Source organism: Cucumis melo, chromosome 9, assembly GCF_025177605.1.
Source record: "Cucumis melo cultivar AY chromosome 9, USDA_Cmelo_AY_1.0, whole genome shotgun sequence".
NCBI lineage: Eukaryota > Viridiplantae > Streptophyta > Magnoliopsida > Cucurbitales > Cucurbitaceae > Cucumis > Cucumis melo.
The window spans coordinates 3326356-3332998 of record NC_066865.1 but is presented as its reverse complement, the minus strand read 5'-3'; positions in this window follow the sequence as shown (position 1 = coordinate 3332998).

Below are 6643 nucleotides of genomic sequence, written 5' to 3'. Positions count from 1 at the left end.
ACCACTCACGTGAGTTCATGCAAGACTTAGTAAAATCACAACGTATTCATTTTTAGAGTTCAACTTAGTATACCAATATCAACAATATTCACAATAAATCTACTTAGACTTTTTCATTCCCCTCTCCTCATCCCACAAGGTGCATAAAAGTTTAAGCCTTATTTAATATGTATATAAACTTAAAAAAAAATTCTTTAGGCTTTGATTTCATGTTTATAGTAAATCTCCAAAATTTCAATTTTTTTATTATGTCTAATAACTTTTTGATCCATTTAATTTTTTCTACCATTATATTTGTTGAATGAAATTCATGAGCTCACTAGATGTACATTAAATTTTAAAGATTTAATTTCTTACATTCAGTTTTAATTTTATACCTAATAAACTTGTTAAATTTAAATAATATATTCGACATTTGTCTTTATTACACATAAAATTTGAAAGTATCATAATATGTTAGAAAACTTTTTGAAGTTGATTTTTTAAAAACAAATTGAAAATGGGATAACCTATTATATATATTCTTTTTTAAAACCCTATTAAACACGACATGAACCTTTATGGAAAATCTAAAAATAAATGAAATATCAAACAAATAATAGAGTGACACAACTCCTAGCAAAAATCACCTCAAGAAAAAAGTGATTTTCCGATGCCTAAAATGACCGTTGAGAGAGAGTTGGCTAGAAAAACATAGGAACTCTTGACATTGTATGAACGTCGTTGGAAGTTGGTTAAGAAAAGCGTAAGGAGTCCTCCTCTAACTTCCAACACTGGTGGATAATGTGGGGAGTTAAGATCTTTAAAAGTTTCTTTTGAACGAATTCCCAACAAAATTTATATAGGCATCGGGAGTTCGCCATTAATCCCAATGTCGTCAATTCATGAAGTCTAAAGTTGGTTCGTATAAATTGATATGAATTTTCAGATCTCATTTTTGTTAGAGCTCTAAATCCCTTCCTCCTCCATCTCCCTTAGTTGTTGCCTCTCCCTTTCTCCATTTCATGGCTTCAAGCCATTCTTTTCTATTGAAATTTGTTTCATTTTATTTTTCTAAAAGAAATTGAATTGTTTTTTAGATAAATTGTGTTCTTCCATAGATAAATTTGTGTTCCATAAATTAGGTTTTTCGTTGGGTTTGTATGTTATTATTAATGGATACATTTGATTTTGATTAATTAATATACTTTAATTTGATGACAGATGTGTTTGGTAAGTATATAATGTGCTTTTAGGACTTAAGCATAGAAGAAGTATGAGTTCTTAATAGAGATGGTGGATGAATTTGGTTGGATTTATATGCTAATTTGTTTTTTATATATACCTTTGATTGAATTAGCTTGAATTTGATTGGTTGTTAATTTGTTTTGATATAGAAAATGGAAATGTATCAATTCGGTTGATAGAAGTTGTTTTTGAATAATTTAATCTTGGAACCAAAGTGATGGGCTCAAGAGCTCAAGTTTAAGACTATTGTATTACTTAAGTGTTAAAATGGAAGTTACTTGTTATCTGGTGTTAAAATTAATTGAATTTTTATAATTATACAGTATTCTTTTCGGCGTCTGCAAAAATGGAAAATAAAATTGTGATAATAGGACATATGTTATTGTATTTTCTAAATTACAAAAGTAGCAAATTGAAAAACATAGATAATATATATATATATATATATATATTATAGGCTTGGTTTTCAAAATAAAAAACAAAAACCTAAGACCACGTTTGTATCTATTCTGTTTTTTTGTTTTTTTGTTTTTTTTAAATTTTGTTTATTAAAAACAAAAACCATATATAAAAATAACGGATTAAAAAAACTTGTTTTTTTTTTTTTTTTTCAATTTTCCTTCCTAATTTAAAAAGTAAATTTCTTGTTTGAAATAAATAAGTGAATTAGCTACCGTTTGCACCCATTTTTTAGAACTAAAAATAAAAAAACCCAAAATAGAAAATGAATGAGTTACCAAACAACCTTAAGTAATCAAACGTATATTTCTTAAGTGAAAAGAATATTTTTTAAACACTTGAAAAGTCATTCCAATCTATTTTAATTACAAGTTTTCCTTTTAAAAAGAGTAGTGAATTCAACTAAATTGGCTTGGCTAATATTTTTAAACTCAATAACATACCATCAACGGAATGCTAATATAAGTTCAAAATTTTAAATCTTTAAGAGCTCATTTGGTAATGTTGAATGAAAAATTCTTTACGCGTGATAACACTATGATAAGTGTTATGCGATAGTTGATAGGACTAAGCTGTGCGAATGATAGTCTTGAGAGTCCTACGCGATATAGTTTTCAATTATGTGACATATCGATCATAACTACACGATAGTACGAACTATGCGAAATGCTAGAATATCTCATCTCACATTCTAACATCTTAGGCTAGATGGTCAAGCGAGATGAAATGTGATGAATGACATGATCTTTATCACATAATTAAAGAATCAAACGATTTATTACCGTTGTGTATTTAATGTTCAACATAATCTTTCCAATAACTATAAACATTTCCAAAAATTAATACTTCCAATAACTACAAACGTTTCCAAAAATTAATTTCCAACATTGTTTCTATTTGCTTTCCTTGAAAGCCTTTACATCTTTATATTGGGAGTGAAAAATTACAAGTAAGAAAACTCTCTATTACAACTTTCTTTGTGAGATTCTGAGCAAATAGTGTCTATTTTGAGTGTTGAGATTCTGATTGGTTGTGATGCAAAACTAATTGAAGAACACGACTATTTTATTCTTGAACGACGAGACATTTGGATTATGTTTGCATAAAGGAGCAAAGTCATAAAACGTCTTAAAGAGAGCAAGTTTGCGAATCAACCCTTCTAACTAGTTTTTGTTCTTGCAGTAATTTGCGTTTTGCATTTTGACCCGGCGATTAAATCAAGCATTCTGACCACCGAGCATTTTTGGTCATTTGGCGAGGTGATAAGTAGGTGACTTGACCAGGCGAGATACCAGTACATTATGCGAGATACAAGGCAAGGAAGCACACATTCAGCCTAGGCGTTTTGTCTAGGGGTCAAGGCTTCTCAACCTCCTACTACTCCTTCTTAGGTAGTCATTCTTAGTTTTAGTTTTACTTTTTTCTTTAATTTTTTTTATTAAAAACAAAAACTATATATGCATGTAGGGTAACTGATTTTGTTTTTTGTTTTTTAGAAACAAATATTTGTCTAAAACTTCTTTTTTCCATCTTCAATTTTCTTTCATAAGTTTTTTAAAAAAATTCTTAATTAAGAAATAAAAAATTTATTAGCTATTTCTTTCATCTTCCTCCTACATTTCGTCTTTCTTCTTTCCTATTTTTTTTTTCTGCAATTTCTTTCCATCATCTTTCTTATTTTTCAATTCTTTATTTATGTCATTTAATCTTTCTATCGTTTTTCTTCTTTTCCTCTTCTTTTTTTTCTCTGTCATTTCTTTCCATCGTTTTTCTTTTTTTTACGTCGTGTACAAAAAATAGAAAAATCTAAAAGATCGTGTATAAAGAATCTTGAAAAAAAAATCATTTAGATTGGAGTAGCCAAATGTAAACTATCGTGTAAAAGAATAAACAATGAGGTAAAAAAATAAAAAATCGTGTATAAAGAATCTTGAAAAAAATCATTTGGATCTAAGTAGCCAAATGTAAACGATCGTGTAAAACAAGTAAACCATCGTGTAAAGAAAACTAAACGATCGTGTACCAAAAGAATTAAAAACATCTTGTACCAAATTTTGAAAAAAAAAAATAGATTTGGGTCCCCAAATCTTAAATGGTCGTGTAACCAAATTTAAACGTAATCAAATTAAACGATCGTGTAACATAATTAAACGATAGAATTGAAAAGATAAATTGTACTCATATCTAAACGATGACAAATATATTACGTGTGCGTTATGACGGCGTGGTTGACGAGGTATTTTTAGTATTTTACACGGTGGACCTATGGACTTTTTTCGTTTTTGAAATTGTTTTATAGAGCGTAAATATTTTGTCGCTTTTTTATATTTTTTTAAAAGACTCCTTATTTTTAAGAATTAATTTTAAAAACAGTTAAAAGAAAAAAAAAAGTTACTAAACAAACCCTAACTTTTAAATGCAAATTCAAATATATATTATAAAAAATTGAAAAAGTTACCATTTTATTCTTTGAATTATAAGTAATACATGTGTTTTGGTCCATGAGTTTTGAAAATAAACTGTTTAAGAAAGAGTTTAAAATGTCCATTCCACTAAGAGAAAGGAAAATTATAATGATAATGGATCACAATTTTAAAATAGAATTTTAAATTTATTTATTCAGTTATTCAAAAACTGCCTCTTCTTTCCTTCTATCTTAGTATGTTGGCAAAAAATATCCATTTTTTTTCGGCTATTCAACAATAGGAGAGTTACAAAACTCTCCTATATTTATTTTTTTTCTTTCTTTTTTTCGGCTTTACATTGTTTGCTGCTCTCTTTCTTCACCAAACTTTCATTGAAAAAGAACAATTTTGAAATCTAGTCTTGTTTAATTTTCATCTTTAATTTTAAGGGATAAACCTTTTAAGCTCATTAAAAACTCGAAAGATTAAAACATCGATTTTGAAGATTAAGGGATCAAAAACACGTATTACATATAATCGTATAACTCAAGACCAGGGGAGAATTTGAAAAATTGACAAAACTAGTGCCTTTTGCTTTAATATTAAGTAGCATATTTTAGAAAATTTGTAATTTTTTTTTCACAGGGTCAATCTCGGCCGAGATTCCCCCAAGATTCTTTCCAAATTTTAAAAACTCTTTGAAAAAAATTTCTCGGTCTCTCTCGACCGAGTGCGTCACCGAGAGAGTATGTTTTCATTAAAAATATGAACTTGAGGTTAACTCTTCTCGGGCCAAATTTGCCACGAGAGTCCCAAGTTGAAAACGCACTCTCTCAGTGACATCTCAAAGCATTTAGGTTAACTGTTCTCGAGCCATCGTGGCCCCGAGATGCACAAAGCTAAAATTTTTAAGAAATTATGTTAATGATCCTCGGCCAAAGTTGCCCCACGATGACTCTGAACTAAAAAAACATAAGCATTATGTAATATGATCTTGGGCTAAGGTTGCCTCGAGATGTCCCCGAGTTTAAAAATAGAAGCTAAAATGAAAACTAAAAATTAAGACTTAGACAATTTTTAGTTATTTTTAGGAAAATATCTTAACCATAAATTAAAGAAGATTGCCAACATGGAAGCTCCTCCATTACTTTTTTGGAGGTCAGTCATTTCTTAGTCAATATATAGAAGAAAATTATTGAACTTTTTCTTGAGCAAGTTGAGTTCAACCTCACGGCTTCTTTCTACAATAATAGACTTGATTCTTTATGTTTCATCGGATGAAAAGATTTGAAAGATTTTGTGTGTGTTGAATGTTGGTCTGTTGGATCATAGAGGTTGTTGGTTGACCTGTTTGATAGACACACCATAAAGACTTCATTAAAGCTAACACAAATATATCATAGATTAGTTTAAAGTTCAATTTTAGTTATAGAAGGAACAATCCCCATTTCTTTAAGGTTGTTCTTGCTGATAATCTCAAGGAACAAAAGTTTGTAAGCAAAATTATTCTAACATCCAAAGTCTCTTGTTATATTGTTCGGTTTCTTTGTCTTTAATTTAATTTTTAATAAAAAAACGCACTATCTCGGCGGCACACTCAATCGAGAGAGATAGAGAAATTTCCTTCAAAGAAGTTTTTAAATTTGGGAAAAATCACGGTGTTGATCTCGGTCGAGATTGACCTATAAAAAATAAATTACGAGTTTTCTAAAACTACGCTACTTTTGATAGGAGTATTTTTTAAAATAATGGATTTTTTTTAATAATGACAAAAATAGGATATTATGAAAAGAAATTTTAGAAATGAGGTATAACTTCAAACTATTGTAAACAAAGGGAAGTCGTGTACTGGATACATGACTTCCATTAATCCAAGTCACTCATATTTTGACCAATTTAACCTACTCAAGGGAAGTCGTGTACCTTTAAAAAAATAAATTCACAAAAAAAAAAATTAAATATCGAACAATTAAAATTGAAAACTAAAATGTTAATAAAAAAAATCAAATTAAAATTTTGATGCGATCTTAATTTAACAAAGAAACATATTTTTAGCATTGAAAAATATCAATTTAATAAGGAAAAACATTTTTAGAATTGTAAATTAGGATATTTAATATATATATATATATATATATATATATATATATATATATATAAATAAAGAATAACAAGTTTCTTAATAAGGAAACAATTAAATTAAAATTGGAAATGTGAATTTAATAAGATGTCAAGGGATCTCCCGACGCTATATTTTATGCATCAGGAGATCCTCTCTCGACTCATTTCCCCTGACGCCATTCTCAACGCGGATTTGTGCGTCGGAAAAGGATTTTTCGATGCTTTTCATATATCTCCTGACGCTTTTGTGCATCGGGAGACCTCCATTTTCTTGTAATGATCGAAGATTGAGACCCTAGCTGCCCATCTCCGATCACCTTGTTCGTCGCTCACCGTCAATGACTCAGACGAAGTCGCCGCGAGTTTTCATCGGTGTAGCTGTTTCTCGTTCCGTCAAGGAAGATGTAGCTGTCGTGCGCGAAACCCATCGT